Source organism: Vidua chalybeata, chromosome 7 (genome assembly GCF_026979565.1).
Source record: "Vidua chalybeata isolate OUT-0048 chromosome 7, bVidCha1 merged haplotype, whole genome shotgun sequence".
In the NCBI taxonomy this organism is placed as follows: Eukaryota; Metazoa; Chordata; class Aves; order Passeriformes; family Viduidae; genus Vidua; species Vidua chalybeata.
The window spans coordinates 15,803,935-15,822,981 of record NC_071536.1 but is presented as its reverse complement, the minus strand read 5'-3'; the positions used below and the strand labels follow the sequence as shown (position 1 = coordinate 15,822,981).

At 38.2% G+C, this 19,047-nt stretch overlaps 1 protein-coding gene across 6 annotated transcripts in view; it reads right to left on the bottom strand.

Moving 5' to 3' along the window:
- The window catches only part of ZNF385B (zinc finger protein 385B), a 158,616-nt gene that overhangs the window by 59,969 nt on the left and 79,600 nt on the right, over nt 1-19,047 (bottom strand). Inside the window, exons 1-2 of one of the 6 annotated variants that reach the window (XM_053948367.1) lie at nt 15,141-15,227; nt 13,595-13,653 (exon numbers count right to left, since the gene is read on the bottom strand). The exons of 4 other annotated variants lie outside the window; for them this stretch is intronic. The gene's annotated coding sequence lies outside the window, so the exon portion shown is untranslated. Of the gene's footprint in view, nt 1-13,594; nt 13,654-15,140; nt 15,228-19,047 lie in introns of those variants that run through there. One more of the 6 variants, XM_053948369.1, reaches the window with a different exon arrangement.

Sequence of the window (19,047 nt, the reverse complement as noted above, 5' to 3'; positions counted from 1 at the left end):
AAAATGTTATGCCAAATATTCTGCACACTCCATTTGGAGTTTATTTTTTCAGTAGATGTTTCAGGAAACCCAGAGGCTTTTGATGCAACTTCACTGCAACATATAAATTATCTAAATATTGTACAGTGTAAGCTCTTCATGCTCAAAAATTACTTACTTAAAACATGTCAGATTATAAAAATAATTCTCTCCCTAAAAATTAAAACATTGTTTCCAGTATGTCTGAGCATGAAGTATTTCCATTATTATCCACATAGAAATGGTCTATGAAGGTATATTATCAGAATTCCATATTCTCCTTGGAATATGGGATACCTGGAAATGGGGTATTTCTATCCTTCAAATGCACATAGGCTTCCACCAACTAGGTCAACACCAAAAACAAATTGAAATCTGGTTCTGCTGAAATGAATGGCTTTTAGTCAATCCAAAAAGTCAACCATCACTTACCTAATACTGATAAATATATATAAATCATCTAGAAAAGTTGCGTATCTATAGCTATATATTGCATGTAATTTCAAGTAAGAATTCTAAAAATAGAAAGAAACTTTACAAGTAAGCATATCTTCATTGGATCAGATCCTTCCTCATTGAAATATTAGTTGGTTATTTGGAATGACTTTGACTTTGATTAATTGCTAATATTCCTTTGCCTAGCTAATTATTTTCCATCTCCAAAGTCTTATGATAGAAGGATGGCCACTAAAAAAAAAGATTATAGATCATAAATATTATGCACATACTTTATAGGAAGATAATGAAAAAAATTATCTTGAAAATTTCTCTTATGATAATATGCGTATGGAAAAAAACTGTGTTGATACTTCTTGCCTTAATCTCTAAATTTAGTATATCAAATGTAGTATATCAAAATCACATATAATCTCTAAATTTAGTATATAATCTCTAAATATAGTATATAATCTCTAAATTTAGTATATCAAAATCACATATATGGACAAATAATGATATATATTGTGGAGAAGGGGGCTGCAGAGGGAGAAGATTGAGACAAAACAATAGGAAACTGGAATTTCAGTTTTTTAGAGACAAATATGTTAGAAAATTAATTTTTAAAAATCTTATTCTTCTTGCAGTTGAAAGCTGAAAAATCTTATTCTTCTTGCAGCCTTTCTAATAGTTTTCAATAACAATTGGAATCCCCCTAGGTTTTTTATTGAAGATACCAGAACAGATGGAATGGGAAGAGAAGTCCAATAATTAGAAGTGGAACAGATTATCTTGCATTTTCCCTAAATAACCACGTTATAATTGCCTGATCATAACATCAGGAAGAGCCCTGTACTTGCAGGATGGGTGACTCATGCTCCTGTCCCTTCCCTCATGCAGCTGTCCCTCCGTGTCCCAGGACCCACACACCTGCACGGTGAGCAGCAGAGTTTACAGCAGTTGTGCTCCACCATTCATTTCACACATTTTTTCTCAGTATTTACATTCCCAAGCCAAGTGAATGCCACAAGTACTATACTGCTATCAAGGCAAGTTTGTTAGCACTGGCTCCTTGTCAAGTCTAAGCAATTAAATAAATTACAAAACATCCTTTTCTATATTTAGAAGAAACATGCTGGCTGGAGTGCACTTGCAATTTGCTATTATCTGTAGATACTATGGAAATATTTGCCATTAGTTTCTTAAAAGAGATAATTCTCTAGACTTCTAAAGCAACCCAGACTGTTTGTTTGACGAAAAATAGAGTGCCATGTCAAGGCTTAACATGATCAAGCTCAGTAAGCTGGGTTTTTGCTAATAAAACAGTAACAGCTATTAATAAATGCAATGCTCTGGCCATTTTATTAAGGTCAGTGGAAGTTTTGCAATCATTCCCTATTTCTTTTTCTCAGAATCCTCTGGATGGGTCAAACTTTTCTCTCTGGTCTCCACAGACTGAGTGAGCAGCATCACCCCCTCTTCTCTTCTTATCTGCTTCTAGGAAACATTGCTTTGGACTTGTTTTCACTTTGAAGTTTTCCAAGTACAAAAGAAAAAGCAGCTGCATCTTTTTCAGCTCTCTGTTCTCCTGCCATCTGGACTAATGGAGATCTTTCTGAAATCCTTATGATCCTTTTACTTGATTTATTTAAACTGGCCCCCACCCTTGCCTTTTGTACTGTCCCAACCCAAATGCAGTGAAAGGTGTTTGCTTTGCTGCTGCCACCCCTAATTGAAAACACATCAGGTAACACCAACTGAAGCCACACTCTTGTCTACAGCGTGGTGCAACTTGTATAAGTCTCCATTTTTTACCTCAGTTCATGTTCTTTGGTGCTGGGCATCAAGCCTGTTATTGTCCCAGGATTAAGCACTGCACTCCCTTCCCTTCTGGTTCAGAAAACACAAGTTTTCTTACACACTGAAGCTTCCCTGATAAAAGAACAAGAGCAAAATATCCAAATATATATTACCTTGAAAGTTTCATAATTTGGAGGAAAGCACTTAATTGCAGTTAGCTTTTTAGAGTCTGTTATCCCTTCAACTCTCATATAACCTGATTTTTCTCAAAATCCAACTCTGATTCTGGCACCACTGAGGTGCCATTCAACCCTCAGTGAGCCTCAGCACAGGCTTTCTTTCAGGAGGCACTGAGCTGCTACCCACAAAAACCAAGTGAGTCTGTCACCAGGAATGCTGCTGAGGGAATCCTTTGTTGCTTGTTGGACATACAGATTTATCTTTGCAGCTGGTTTCTTGCTCCTTATTCCCTTCAATATGCCAACCCACCAGCTCAGTAGTGCACAAAGGTAAAAGGGGTCTAGTCACATAGATCCTCACAGATGTGTCTAATCCCTTAACCACATCAGACAATTTCCAACGCTCTTGAATGTCATCATAGTTCAGAGAATTTCATGCCTCATTTGCTTTTCCTGCATAATACACAATCTCCTATACTAGTTACCAAAGTTGCTTCTTGTTTTCTAAGTTTTTCTATCGATATTGCCCTGTAAATATCGTTCAGATTAAAGATGGCTGCAAAAATGAATTTCGGTTACTCAAAGAGGTCTCCTGAAAATATTTGCAACGGAAACCCAGGTCTCCACTAAATGAAATCTATTTTCCTTCCAATTATAATTTTCAAATTTTCAGAAATTTTAGAAGAAGTTTGTACATTCAGTCCACCCCTTTTCTATCCAAACCATCACGCCAGTCACAATCTTCTGCTCACTTGCCATCATTTCCATAGCTAGGCACATGCTTTTAAAAGAACCACTATCTTCCTGTTTAGAAAAAAAAAAAAACAATGATGGAGGGAAGAAAGGTAGATTTAAAAACATTCATTATATTGTCCATGTAGTCTACACATGTTCCACATTGAATTTAATTGTTCTGCCACAGCATAGGCCATGCAGCACACAAGCACCTGTCCAAAAGAGATCAAACATGTACAGGTTTTTTCTAGCTGTTGCCCTTAACTAAAGCAACAAGAACATCTTAATAGGATTTCCTGGAGGATTTCAACATCCTCCTAATCAGATGACATACTACATCTACTTCTTTTCAGAGCCCACACTCTTGAACGTCTTCAGCAAGGGACAAGCCAGAGCTCAAGCTTTACAAGTTAACAGTGCATCCTGTAGCACCACACGTGGAAAACAAATAGTGCAGAGACCTCACTCCACACATGAGAGTAGGAGCCAGGCTTAGCACTTCCCTCACCTAACAATACAAGGAAAGGTACTTGAACCTGCCTGTGGAAAGAGCACAGGAGTTGCATTATTTTTCTAGCTTTCTACAGTTCTGTAGGTCATTCAACAAAGGAAGGCAAGTACTACAAATTTACCAGTGCCTTACAATATTCAAAAGCTTTATATGTTTTTGCTGTGACCACACAATCATGAATGATTTTATCAAACCAAAAGGCATAATAAAATACAGACCATGTAGTCCTGGATAGGCTTCCCACTATTAATCAGTGCCATGGTGCTTACTTAAGTCACCAAGGGTATAATCCACCACCTCTGCAGCACTTCAACATATACATATATACATATAAACAAACAGCTCAAGACTCAGATGTAAATAATAATTTCATTTCAACATGGTGCTTTTGTGACTTCGGGTGCTGTGAAATAGTGAGCAACCATCAAGCCTGAACAAACCTGGGCTGTTGTAATTGTGTGTTTAGCTCTGATGGTCTGTGAGAAGACAGACACAGCGTGTGTCTGAAATGTGCCCCCTGATTCTTGGGGCTGTCCTGTGCAGGAGCTGGAGCTGGACTTTGATGATCCCTGTGGGTCCCTTCCTACTCAGAATAATCTGTGATTATGTGAGTTTTTTGCAACTTGACCCTGAAAGGAGGGCTGCCTGCTATTCAACATTAAAATATAACCTAAAAGACTGATAAACTGAATTTCACTGGCCTTTTCCCTGCTATTATTCTTAGAATTAAACTTCAAAGGGTTACTAGCTAGCTGTCTGCTACAGAGCTGCATTTAAAATAACTTCTGGGGGAAGAAAGAAACAAAAAAAAATGAAAATAAATGGTGTCTGAATTTTTGAAGAGTTCAAAAAAGGGGACCTCAGAGCACAGGGTTACAGACAGCATAGGGTCATGGCATTCAGAAGATCAAAGTCCACAAATCCTGTCTTTCTTGAATTAAGGTGCACTGCTTTACTTAGTCTCAAAGGCAGCACTGATGAATAAGTGAGAACTTGAAAATTTATAAAACTAAAATATATGCTATCTACCCTCTATTTACAATGGGAGAAGGAAGACAATAGATTTCAAATTAACAGATCTGCTAGCCCAGACTGCTGCACTTGTGATGTTATTGAACATTAATTAAACACCAGTATCTGACAAAAAACCTTATTTTGCCTCGGGGTGCAGCAATGCTCCAGCCCTGTCAAGGCTGGGACATAAAGACTTTTGATACTGTTATGTTTTCAAAGAATGCATGACATGAACCTTGACAACTCTACCCTCAGCTTACCTTCAGAAAGAGAGAAGGAAAAAAAAAAGCCAAAAAAAGAAAAGAAGTCGGTAACAGAATGTTTCTGTTAAATTAAATTGAGATTGGATCAAACAAGAATTTTTTTTACCCAAACATTTGAACTGATTTAACAGTGCTTCAACTGATATAAGCCTTCCAAAAAAAGGCTTCTTTTTTCTTCTAGCTTCCCAGAGACAAATTAATATCACTTTATTTATTTCATAAATTAAATATAATTAATCAAACACCAAGCTGAAAATAAAGACAAACAAAGAGAAGTTGAAAGCATTTTTTGAGAATGTGCCATCCAGCCTGCATCTGCTTTCCATGATGACACCAGGAGCAGGCTGGGCAGCCTCACTGCTCCTCTTCTCCTAACACTGCCCTTGAGCCAGCACAGGGGATCAGACCAGTTGTAAACAAACACAAACCAACAAAAGAGAAACTTGCCTTCAATCAGACCAGTGAGCTGGTCAACCTGAAGTCATGGATGGGAAACAGAGAGTACCAAGTCAGTAGCAGCAGAAAAGAAAAACTTTGTTGAGCACTGATGCATCTTATTGTCATCCAGACTCATCTGAACTAGCCCTCATCTTCCCTGCAGTGTAATTTCAGTCAAATTTCATGCCTGCCACTTTGTGTTCCTGGTTATTTCTCTCAGGATGGTATCTGTTTAAGCTGACAACATGGCAGTGTTAACTCAAGTTCACCTTACGAACACAGCAATCCAGTCCTGCATTCCCTGAATAGGGATTCCTGCTTATGTGGTTCATTGGTTATTACTCAGCTCCTGATTTCCCTTCTATACTTTGGCATAATTCATTTTTCCTTTTCTTCAAAGGGAAGATAACCTATTAGTTATTAAAGTTACTCAGTTTGTTCTTCTCTTTTAAAATTACGGTGACCCCATCAGTTCTCTCACTGCTCTGGAACCTCTTTTACAAGTACCACAGATGTGGATTTTCATCCATGCAAGTATCCTTGTGGTGTGTCTGTCAGAGCCAGTGCTTTGAAGATTCTGGTTCATCGATACACTGTGACCTGTTCTTGCAGGCTTTTTTTGTTTATATTGGCAACTGTCACATGAACAGAACATAACTGATCTTTCTAACAAAAAGTAATTACAAACTGGCTCCATGCAACCCAAACTTTTGGTTTTATCTGACTCTCACAATAACAATCCAAATTTTAATTTGATATTCTGTAAGTATTGTAAGTGCACTTAGAGAAAGATTTCTTTAGGTTTGATGCTTATTTCAGTCCCATTTTATTTTCTATTTTTTTTCTTACAGATACATGTTGCTCTTTCTTCATCATTCTTAGCAATTTAAACCCTTTTCCATTTCCTACCCCTACATACAGCTCTTGTGCTTGAGTCTGTAGGAATTGTATAGTTTAGCCAAATTATTCTTGCCGCATTTCCTGACTTGCCTCTACCATGAGACAGTTTGCAGTTGCGTTCTTATTAGGGTTTCTTCAGAAGAACTTTCAAACCCTTACAGTATGCTTGATAAAAAAAAATTATACCGATAAGGATATCTTACAGAAAAAAAACCTCAATCCTCTTTTCAGAACTGCTTTCACTACTGGCTTTTTGATGCATTATCATGTTGCAACATTTTGCTTCATAATTAAAAACCAGGCAAGATGGCTATTCTGTCATTTTTTTTTCTACTAAAAAGCAACTCCCCCTCAGTTCTAATAAATAATGCTTTTCCCTATCTTAAAAATAAGTGTAAGATTTCACTCTAATTTTAAAAGCAATAATCAATACTTCATATTCAGTATCCTAAATGCTAGTTTAAAGTTAAATCTAAGCATCAGAAAAACTCCAGCTTGCCTCTGGAACAGGTAGTGTATTTCCCTTTCACTTCTAAATCCCTGGTTATATACTGTGGTAAATAATTGAGCCTGTAATTCTGAGTAGTAAGAAAGAAGCAATGAGCCTTCATTTTTTTCTCCCTGTTCTGATGCCTGATTTAAGAATGTGCTAAAATTCCCAATCACTGGGTTTTAAATTCACATTCAAACATTCTTATTATATAATTCTCAAGAGTACCACACATCTCAAACCTCGCCTTTGTGATTGGCAAGACTGAAGAGAGGATTTTCTGACTAAAGGCAGTGCACATTTAACAGAAAGCATATGGTTTGAAATATGACTTTGTATTTCTAAAATATTCAAAACTTAACAATGAGAGTTGAAACCATATAATTTAAAGAAAGGGTGTTTTGGTTTTGTGAAGTGGAAAGAACTGGCAAAAAGCTCAAAGGAGAAAAAGTACTACTATTGCAAAGGCATGGCTTCCACCCCCAGTGATGTTTCGAGTAGCTATAATGCCACTCCCAGCAAAAAGGGAAAGCAAAACCACTGAAATGCTACCCAGATTCTTGGAGAAAGAATTACTCATGCAAGATTTTGAAGTCACAGATGAAGGCATTTGATGAGTATATGTTTAGACACAAAGAAATCTTTAAAATACTTTATAATATAACTTTGCTTATATTTACAAAACCAAGAGAAGCATGCTTGCTTTTATAAACTGGAGATCTGGGTCTATGATGTGTGATGTAAAAAACGCTGGCAAATAATTCAAACATGGATCTATGACCCTGGTGCAAATCTGTCATCGTTCCTTTTAAGTCCAAAGAATCACCAGGATTAGCAGCAGTACAAGTGTGAAATTTGGCTAAATAACTTCAGCTGGAGGAGCTCTGTGTAGAAGCAGCAGCTGCCAGGTCAGACACTACACTGAACCTTTCCCAGTGCAAAGCAATAGCAAGACAAGGTACCAAAGTATTTGTTACCAATTTCATGTCATCCGTTTGATCTACATCCACAGAAACTGCTACATGCTCTTTGCTGACTAAGAGTTCTCAAACTGCTGCACAGAGAAGCCCACTGAGGACATGAAACATGCCAGCACTCACTGGAAAGAGGTGAACAACTGACATTCCACAGAGCAGCACTTGTAGGAGGAACCCAGCAAGGGAGTTGTGCAGACTGACTTGGAGTGCAGGGAGGGCATCACAGCCCACTCACTCCTCTACCTATTACCACTTCTATTGGACTCTCCCTCCATTTCTGTGCAGATGTCTGAATTATAACACCTTACATAAATATCTGCTACAGTAGCATGGTAAATCTGCAAGGGAAGGATCAAACACTGGCTCCTTAGTTAAGGTCAAGGCTGGTATGTTTCTGTGGATGCACCAGACATAGTTTCACAGTTCATGCATTCCAGAATGGGTTTAAAATATGCCATGTATCTGCCCAGTAAATACAGCCTTTCTGAGAGAAACCATACCCCAGAATACACTCAGTGCCATATAACCTAAGGATTCTAACCAAAGTCCTTAATTCAGGAGCTGGAGTTCCTTAAGGTGATCGATAAGCAGCTCTGAACCTGCAATCTGCAGTTGCAGTTCTATCACCTGAAGAAGGATCCCCTATTTTTTTAAACAGTCACCTCCAGGAGAAGCAGAAGTGCTCTCCCCTCCACCTCCACTGGTGGTACCTACACCCTTGTAATTTCTGTGTCCTTTTCCCAGAATTTTTAAAACAGTTCTGTGGAACTATTCGATTTGAGTCTGGGAGAAATTTCTCCATTACTATTGTACATGTCTGTCAGCAGAAGGAAGATCAGATAACTGAATTTAGGATTAACTTGCTTTTATGCATTTTGACCAGGAAAATGCATGACCACCTTAGTTGGTTCTAAAGAAAAGATTCTTAGGCATTTCAAAAAGTATAGTCAGATTAGAGGAAATAGAAGAGTAAGTCCATTTGCCAATAGGAAAATGCTTAGATTTATGAGAAAAAGGTAAATTATTCTAAATCTACCTCAAAGATGCAATATGTATCAAGTTTTGGTGGTTTGGGGTTTTGTTTTCTTTGTTTTGTTTTGTTTTTTTTATTTAAGGTCCATTTCACCATCTTTGCAAAGACAGTTTTTAATCTTATAGTTTTCTGCCAACACAGAGTTTCAGGCTTGTACAACACCTTTTTGGACATGAAATTCAAACGTCTTCTATTAAACTTTTCAAAATTGCACAAAAAAAAATCATGCAAAATGAAATTTAATCCTCATATATGTTTTCTGTTATAAAAGAGCAGAAATGTACGTCACATATTTTAAATGCTTTATGGAACACAATTGAATTATGGAACACACATGAATTGATTACTATGACTAATGCCTCAACTGGAACAAAAAAAAAAAAGAAAGAAAAGAAAGGAAAAAAAGATCGGTTTGTCTTTAGACAACACCAGAGCCAGAATACAAAACAGCCATAACCTTTTTCTTTTTTTTCCCCTCAAACTTAACAGCATTGTTTGCAACAAAGGATTTCAGAAGAGCAATCATTTAACATGAAAAAAGAAAAGTAAATATGCCTCCAACACAAACTGAGAAACAGTCATGCTGTGACATGAGTGCTCACCTGCAGCAAATTATTTAATTCTTGGGATCCATTATGAAAGGTAGGAAAAATTAACTTAAAATGGGAAAAAGAAGAAATCATAAGAGCAACTGGATTCCAGTGTGGCAAACATCAGAAAACTGCAGCTGACTTTGAGATTTCAAACTTTGGTGCCTATAATAACAGAGATTTGAACATGATGAGCATTGCCCAGTATTTCTATTTCTGTACACACATGTTCAAATATAACAGCACAGAAAATCTGTAAATCAAGCTAAAACCACCCAGTCTTCATATGTTGGGCTAGGTATAGATTAATAAATCACTCTCTCAGGCAGAGGTGCAGAGCTAAAAGACTTAGACCAAAAAAAAAATACAGAAAATAAAAATATCTGGACATTTTTTTATGAAAAAAATTTTAATGCCCTTGATCAGGCAGTGAGAAATATAAGAAAAAGGTATAAATAGAAGAAATGCTTGATGTGCTTCCAAATAATACTTGAGTTGAAAGAGCAAGAGAGAGTAGCAAACAAAGACCTGCCAGAGTAGCACTTAAGGTGAAGGAGGAAAAAGTCTAATAGAAGCCTAATAACCTGGTCACAGCATGAAGGACAAAGCTCAAACTATCCATGTGTCCTTGACATGAAGGAAGGACTCATAAGTCCATCTCTGATAAAGCTTATTGTGATGAGCAGCAGGTACCTTTTAACTGGGAAAGGATTTACAAATTGAAAAGAGACTGAGGTAAAGTAAGCTCTGGGAAGTCTAGAAAACACAAAAAGTTAAATATGGACACCCTTGGAACAATACATGACAGATACAGAGGCTAGAGGGGGTACAGGTATTTAAAAGACTTCTGAGGTGAAGAATTCTAAAAGTTTCTGGAGAGTACTGAAATAAAAAGATGTGAGAAAACCATGTCTGAACATCATAGAAACAACATGAACATCAAGATTGTTCTGAGAGAGATTTAACGTTCACGGTGACAGCCTTTTTTAGCTGAACCAAAGTGCAGAAATAATCTTCTAAGAGATTTTGAGATTCTCAACAGCACATGCATTTGTATCAAGACTGAATAAAACAGTACTGTATGTACAAGAGAAGCAATTGTACACTGGCAAGGAGAGGATTAGATGATCAGCAACCATGACTGCACTTGTTAAAGATAATTTGTAATAAGGTATTGATAGTCAGTGTTAAACTTTTGTTTTATGAAGTACAAGCAAGGCCTTGCTTTATTTCAAGGATGCCATATCTTTCAGAAAGTTCTATTATGAGTTTTGATAAAGAGATCAAAAAAACAAAATTTTACAGAAGCAAATAAAACCACAACCCTATGGTACCAGCTAACATCAATGAGAACCCCAATGCAATGTATTTTATTGGGTCCATTTTACAGCAAAAAAGTGGGTCCTTCCTCCACAAGAGCTGTTAAAAGCTCAATATTGTAACATAGAAATAGACAGAAATAGCTCTATATTTCTCTGTATAGAGCAGTAAAATGCTCTAGCTTAAGAAACAAGAACACTTATTTCTGTTTCAATTTTGCATTTTTATTTTCTGATGGAACTTGCAGTCTTTTCCACTTGAAGTGCAGAAGACAATATAAACACTAACAGTGTTCATTTTAATTCTGGACTTATGTACCTATTCCTGTGGAGAAGTAAAGCAGAAAGTCTTTTAACACTTCTGTCAAATCTGGTCGACAATTGAACAATTTAGTAGTTGTTGACAATTGAACAATTTAGTAGTTCTCAATACAGGAGTAGTTGCAAATTCTGGGAAAAGAAGGTTGCTAAAATTCCCTCTCACTCTGCAAGTGGAATTTTCCACTTCATATAAACACTATTTTTGTCAAAGTGATTTGTACAGAGTCATGCTACCACTGCACATGAAATGGAAAGTTCCACAGCTGTAATGGAACTGGGAGCTTTTGTTCATGGAACACTTTTATTTTCATATTAAGGACAAGCGTGCGTCATAGTCAAAAGCAGCATTGCTTATCTTCACAGTAAATACAAGATTTACACATTTTATTCCTAAATATCACTTGTATCTCATTTTAAATGCTAATGTTTCATAATGCATTCCTAGCAAAGTTCATGATAAAACACCCTGAGCACAGCTGCTAGTTGCCATGTCTCTTACATCTACTGTAACAACCAGCCTGCATGCAAAGCACTGGGAGCTGAATCGGCAAAAAGCAGAAGGAGCTTTCATTTAGGGACATTAGGATTTGTGCAAGTGGCAACAAAGGAAGATAGCTATCCAAGAACTTATATTTACTCTTTCTAGAGTGATAGCAACTTTCAGCTACTATTCCTACATGTATCAAAGCATTTTGATTAAAATCTGATCACTGAATCACAGAATTTCAAGTCATCCAATCCATCTACATGAAATAAAACAAGAATTCTACCTTAAATCTAAAATGTCAGTCAAACACCACATTATTTGGAAATCACTTTACTATAAATAGCACTCAAAACAGTGGGAAAAGAAGAACAGGTAAATGAAAATCTAGCAGAGAAGTGGGAAAAAAATACTGGCTCCATGGAATTTTGTGTATTTTTGATACACTTGTATCTCAAAAAAAATCATATCTTTTAACAGATCTATTGACATGAAGCTACAAAAATCCCTAATATATTCACAGTTAATGGAAAGATTATGTGATATTTGCAGAGTAGATAGAAAATAATGACAAGTGTCAAGATCTTGCTCATAGTCTGGAACTTCAATTACTTAAAAGAAATATAAAGGAAAACAATTAGAAAGATGATAGCAGTTAATGGGTGCAGAATAATTTATGGAATTACAACAACTGTTTAGGCATTTCAAGGATCATCCTTCAATAGCAAGAAAGAACTGTTCTGTCTAATAAATGTAAGAACATTATAGATATATCAACCACTTTCCCCTAAAGGTCTGGAATCTCACTGCTCCGTGTTTTGGTTATGCTGGAAAAGCCAGTGTTACAAAACTATAAATATCTATTTGGCTTGCAAAGAAAACTGTCACTGGTGATAAATCACAGAAAAAAAAAAAGAATGACATGCAACTTTCAGTTTTCAGAAGCGTTTATAGAGCTGGAATTTAGTTCAATGATAGCTTTGCTTGTAGATTGAACAACTTCCAGAATTGGTGAGATTTAACATGTAAAATATGTCAAGAGGGAAATGCTCCCCAAAGGAGTCAAGCAAAGGGAAGAGGACTAAAATGGGATACAAAATTTCACTGATCAAGTCAGCAGATTTGACTTCACAGAATCGAGCCTGACTTAAGCAGGCACTGCTCAGCTGGAGGCCAGGCTGGAGTTACCCGGTGGCCTTCAGCTCCTGTGACAGACCTACATGGTACCTTTACACACATAACTGCCCTTCTCAGGAGAGCAAACAGGTACAGGAAAACCTCTAGTACCTGCACTACAACCACTTTGCTAAAAGGAGTCTCAAGACTCAAGACTCAGTCTCAAGAGCTACTGTTGTCCTGTCCCTCATTAAAAAGAGTTCATTTCATTAAGTGCCCTGGCAACTACAGACCCCCACTGGCAGTGACCCATATCAATAAATCTCATCAAGGACGTTTACCCAAGCTGATTTCATTCTTAAAAAGATTCCCACCATCCTCTCCTCTTGTACTGCTTTACTTATAGTTGAATGCATGAGAAAAATGAATGAGTAGGTTAAAAGTAAAAAAAAAAAAACCTGAACAGTTTTCTTAGTTGCTGATATCAGAGTGATGTGCTGACAGCAGAACTGGTAGAATATGCAGGGTGCCTCACTCTTCCCCATGTCACTGGTATCTCCCCTCAGCACCATGCACACACTTTGCTCTCACAGCAAAGTGGGAGACCTTGCCTTGAGGGTCCCCACCCCACCCCACGGTGGCCTGCTGTCCTGAGAGCCTTCCTGTAAACTATTCCACTTTTCATCATTGCAGCTTCACACAAAGTTCAAGCCCTGATCTGGAAGAGATCCCTTGTAAAGAGCCACATCAGTGCTGACTACAAAGACAGCTTTCTTAACTGGTCCATCTTTTGAGGGATACATATTTGTATAAACTTTAAAAAAAATAGGAGAAAATAAGCAAGATAAAAATTTCATTAGTTCATTCAAACTATTTCTGAACTTCTCACAAGACCGTTAGGGAGCTGTTAACACCAAGTAATAAATAGCTTGTAACAGTGAGCTCCTTTGAAATGTTCCAGTGTTACCCACAACAGTGGCTGCATTGCTCCTTTAAGCTGATCTGGTCTCAAATGGCACAGCAGAAGAAGCTGTAAGCAAAAAAAAAAATTGAATACATGCTGCAAGACCTCAGCTTAAGTTTTGTCACACAACACACTGACATTTGAAAGGTTGATGATGTAGGTTAGAATTTCTGTTTCATTAAGACTTTTGTTAAAAAAGTCAAAATAACTGGGAACTTCAGAAACTCTATTATTTGTTTGAATGAAATGCATGCTTTGGGTTTATCTATACACTTTGAGACCCAAAAGACTGCTCAGAAAGCTTTCATGTCTGAGATAAATGAAAACAAATAAAGAAATCAAACATTAAGCAAGAGTTGCCTGTGTTTCTTAGTACAAGTAGGCTAAATTAATAGAATACAACAAATTAAATAAAATACACTAATGTTATCTTTGTTTAGGAAGGGCACAAGCAGGTAACCAAGGACCACGTGAGTATCTGTCCAGTTTTCTCAAGTCTGAGAGACATCAGCTGATATCCTGTGCTGCTGTCAGTGAATGAAGCTTTTCTGTTTGCCTGCATCAAAATAGGGTTTGTTTGATGCTGCCAAGTAAGCTCTGGAGAACAGCTGGTTGCACTTTCCATCCTCCATCTTTCTCATGGAGGAGAAAAGCCTTCTTTGATAACAGACAGTTCAAGTAACAGGGAACCCCACATTCAATAAATGCAGTGAGACTTCCACAAAATACAGAGCACTAACATGATACTTTAACTGGAGAAAGTGGCACTCAAATTCAGCTAATTCGAGATTGCAAAAGGTGACTTGGTACACACTGCTCTGATAACATGCATACATACATATTAAGAGGCAGAATTCCCACAGTAGATCCAGCACCAGCAGTTCACATAGATTTGTCAAATATCAGACAAAAATTATTCAAAACAATAGAGCTTTATTTTCATTAACTTAACACATCTGTCACTACTTTTTCTTAAGAATGGATTTCCTTATTTAGCATGTCTCTACATAAAAAAACTATTATAATTCCTATTCTCCCTGCTTTAACATCAATCATACTTTAAAAAAAAATTTCTCTCATAGTTGGTTTCCAGCAATAGTCTCAGCACTGTTCAGTCTGACTTTCTCATGGCTTTTTCCCCCTGATTGTTTTTCAATTTTACATGTCAGTGAAACTTCCAAATCCCTGACACCATGAGCTTAAGATCAAAAACTGATGAAAATCCCACCCCAACCCCCTTTTTAAGAAAAGCATTTCCTTTTCTTTTTAAACATACTTCCTTTTTTAAATCAACACTGAAGTTAGATGAGAATTTCAACTTTTATCACATTTAGGAACTGACTCCACTTTTCTAAAGCAGCTCTTGTTCTCTGTTCCATCAAGAAACAGAGAAGAAAGCTTGAGCTGCTCTCCAGATGGCATATATTGTACATACAAGGAGCTCTTCACTTTCCATGCAATTCATTCCATTAGGGAAGGTAAACCACAGTTTTGAATTTTAAAGCAGGATCTCATGTATAATTTATAAAAACTGCCAATTGCATCAACCTTACTTTTTCTGGTGTATTTTCTGCTTCCAAGTGTCCTGTGCTGTTATACTTTAGCCATAGGTGCAGTATCAATTACTGGCTGTAAGTGACCCTGCCCTGGCATCCGTTTTGTTGCTATCAACAGTCCCTTGAACATTACAGATTTTTGGCTGACATCATCACCTACTGCTTTGTTGTTACTTCTTAAAGTTGCCATAGAGACAAAAGAACAGCTGAATAGCAACCTTAATGCTCAAGAAATGGTTATTTTTTAGTAGTAGGATGCTACTTGCCAGTAGGTTCTAATGGAATTTATTTTCAATAGTGAGTTTTGAGTCAGAACCTTGCTCAAAAGAAAAAGAAAACGGCAAAGACAAAAGAGCCTTGTGTTTCCTCCTGCCCACTGTAGTTCTGCTGCTACTGAAGAGGCAAAGGAGACTGTCTCCCTACTGTGGCACGAGATAAACACAGCAGATGTTGACTCCAGCCCCATACCCTGAAGGATAAAACAGTCACTGCACAAAGACCCTTACCTTATTCTCTCTTCTGACATATATATTTTCTCATGTCTCAAAATGGGGGCAGCAATAAAGAAGCTTCATGCTTCATCTTCCTCACCAAGTAAAGCACTTCACCACCTCACGCAAAGTGCTGCTTCATCCATAGAAACACAACACAACCTAGGAAAAAAAATCAAGGATTCCTCCCCTCCTTGAATTTTTTCCTCTAGCCACGCAGATCTGCTTTCTCTCTAGCATGACCCTTCCTGTACAGAGTATGTGCAGAAGCTCAGACTAACAGCTGAATCCCACCGCCCACTGCCCCATTAACTCATATTACAGTATAACTTGCAACTGATGGGAACTGAGGGCACTCAGCCCTGGGATACTTGGCATCTTTCAGATTCCAGTCCTAGGTTTTGAAATCCTTCCATCTCTCCACAGCTCCTGAGTGAACAGAATGCATGGGATCAGAGTAAGTATTACCTTTTCTGTCTTGAATCCTGTTGTTGAGAAGTCAGAGGATTTCTAAAGATAACTATAAATACCAGATTATCCCTGGTTTGGTACAAACAAAACACAATAAATCAGAACCTTGTCCTGCAAAGCCATCCCACAGACAGAGCAAGCAGCTGTCAGGAACAGCTGAAAGAATATTCTCCTGTCCAAGAGCCTTCACATCACCCTCAACTTGACACCACTGCCCTGCTCCCCACACCTTAGTGGCAGCATGAACACAAAACCTGTTCCCAGGGGTTGCTGCCTGATCCTCCCCCAGCAGCAGGAGCAGCTTTAGCCCCTCAATTTCCTGCCCCATGAGCAGACTGTTATCTGTTTATCACCAGAGCTTATCTGCTCCTGCAAGGTGCAGGATAATAGTCAGGAGGAATACTCTAGCAAGACAAATAGGGGATAATGCAGAAGGGAAGGAGGAAAACTGAGATACAAGAGATTCTTCCTCCTCCTCCCCAGGCCTCCCTTCTGAAAGATTCCTGCACACCCTTTCCCAGTCACTGAATTTTCTCACCCCCTGCCTCTGCTCCCCACAGCTCTGACATCCCACTTGAGGCTCCTTTCACCTCTGCCGTGGCCTCTTCTGAACCCTCAGCTTTCAACAACCTGGCCTCTGTGCCAAAATACATTTTGTTGACACTTCAGAAAGAACACTTCACACTGACAAGCATGAGCTTTTGCTCACATTGGACAAAATCTGCTTTTACTAAGAAGCCTTGAATTGACTTTGGAGCTCACACAGGAGCAAAAATATTAAATGTTAATATATGAAAGGGCAGGCAGGCTGTAACAGTGGAGGTCTGTTCCTTCAGCTTGGGAGTTTCCAGCTGAGTGAGAACATTTTCATGATAAACTGGCATTAAACACACAGACTGATTCTAGTTTTAAAAATTCTAATCTACAGAAAAGGTGCTTAACATGGGAAAAAAACCCTTAAAAATCACTACTTTTTGTTCTTTTGAGCAAGTAATTTTCTATCAGTTGAGGGAGAAGAAACAATTCGGCATCTCAGACATCACTCATCTCGGGGCTAAGGGACAAGATGTAAACAATCACAACAAACAGAAGGAGTAGGAATATAAAAGCAATTTCATAAAAAAGAGGGCAAGACCATATTTTAAATTAGCTCCTTCCCCACTCAGGAGTTACCTTAATCCAATCTGAGCTTTGCCTCAGCAGGTCCTGCTCTAAGCTTGCTCGATCACACAGATTGTACATCTTAGGCAAATCTCCTGGGCAGGTGCCCAGCAAGAGAAGAGCTCGCTTTGAAAAGAGAAAGTGCTCTCCTCTGATGGAGGAGAGAGGCAGCAGCTCCTCTGACAGGGATGCCCAACAACAGCACACAATGCATCCACTGGAAGAGCATCTGTCAGGGAGCAGGAGGCTGAGACCCGGGCGCCACCCCACCCACAGAGCAGCAACTGCTGGATTCTGGGTCTGAGCCACCTCACAGCCCCAGCTACAGACAGAAACGTGCAGTCTGGCACACCACTGCTGACAGATTGCCAAGTCCAATTCTACACCTCTCTGAAAAGGAGAGTGGAAGGGAAAAGACAGATCTTAATATTAGTAGTGATAATAACAGTCACAGAATTAACTAGGTCAGAAAAGATCTTTGATATCATTGAGTCCAATCTATGACCAAACACCACCTTGCCAACTAAACCACGGCACTGAGTGCCACAGGCCATCTTTTCCTAAGCACTGCCAGGGAAGGTGAGTCCACCACCTCCCATGATGATGAAAATAAGAATAATAAACCACAATGACATTTCTGATCCTTGTGCCCCCACAGTCAAGACTGAATGGAAGGGAAAGAAGTCCACACACCATAATATGAGGTAAAACTCAAAGGGAAAAGTAGACAAGTTGAATGGCACCCTCAGATTCAGTCCCAATGGTATTTTTATCAAACATGTTCGGAATTGCTCTCACCTTGGGAGCAAAAAAAAACTTCCCTGAAACATAATTTAAAGAAATATGTGCTGGGAAAGGAAATAAAATGTTTCAGTTTAAAGTGCTATATGGAAAGACTATTTTATAGGGGAAAGACTTTTGGAAAAGAATTTTCAATGAAAAAAATCCCAGATGGAATTCAAAAAGAAACAAAGCAAGACACTGATAACATCAAGGACAAGTTGTATTTGAAGATTAGCATACATTCATAACATATGAGGCATAATGAAATGGTGTGTATTTAAAACTTCGTAGCCATTCATACAAAATTGTTATGAGGTACACTGCACTAGCATCTATGTGAAGCACAGCTCAACTTATTTAAGGAAACCTGAGAAAAAAACAGATATGTAACTTCTTCAGACAAAGTATGAATCTTTCCTTCAAATGACTGAAATTATTATAAACTCTTGGACTTGCAGTGCTAGCAGTTTGCCTAGTATTTCAGCTCCTATATTTCTACTTTTAAATACCATAAATAAAGAACAGTATCTGGATAATCCAGGGGTGAAGGAGTAGGGCTGTCAGACTACCTAAGTGCAGAGAGAGAACTGCATTTAAGACAAATAGTAAACAGAGGTCAAATACAAAGTTTTAAAGTTTATCAAATCACAAAAACAAAGAATGATGCAGAAACTGGCAAACACACCTATAGATCATCCAGGAACTTCTAGCAATACCCACTAAAAGCAGAGATTTAACCATTGTCTTGCTGTATTAGCTAAGAAGTTCCTTGTCTGTGAAAAGGTGACTTCCTTGGTGTGAAGACACATTATGTGGGAAGATCTGATGCCTCAAGAAGTCTGGCAGAGAGAAGCTGCAGTGCTGCTCTGGAGCAGGAGGCCTGCCCAGAGCATGGGAGAGCTGCCACAGCCACCATGCAATGGCCTTGTAATAGCTCAAATTAAGAAACCTTGCTGCTCTTCTTTCAGATGAAAGGCCATCTTTCATCTTTTTGATCC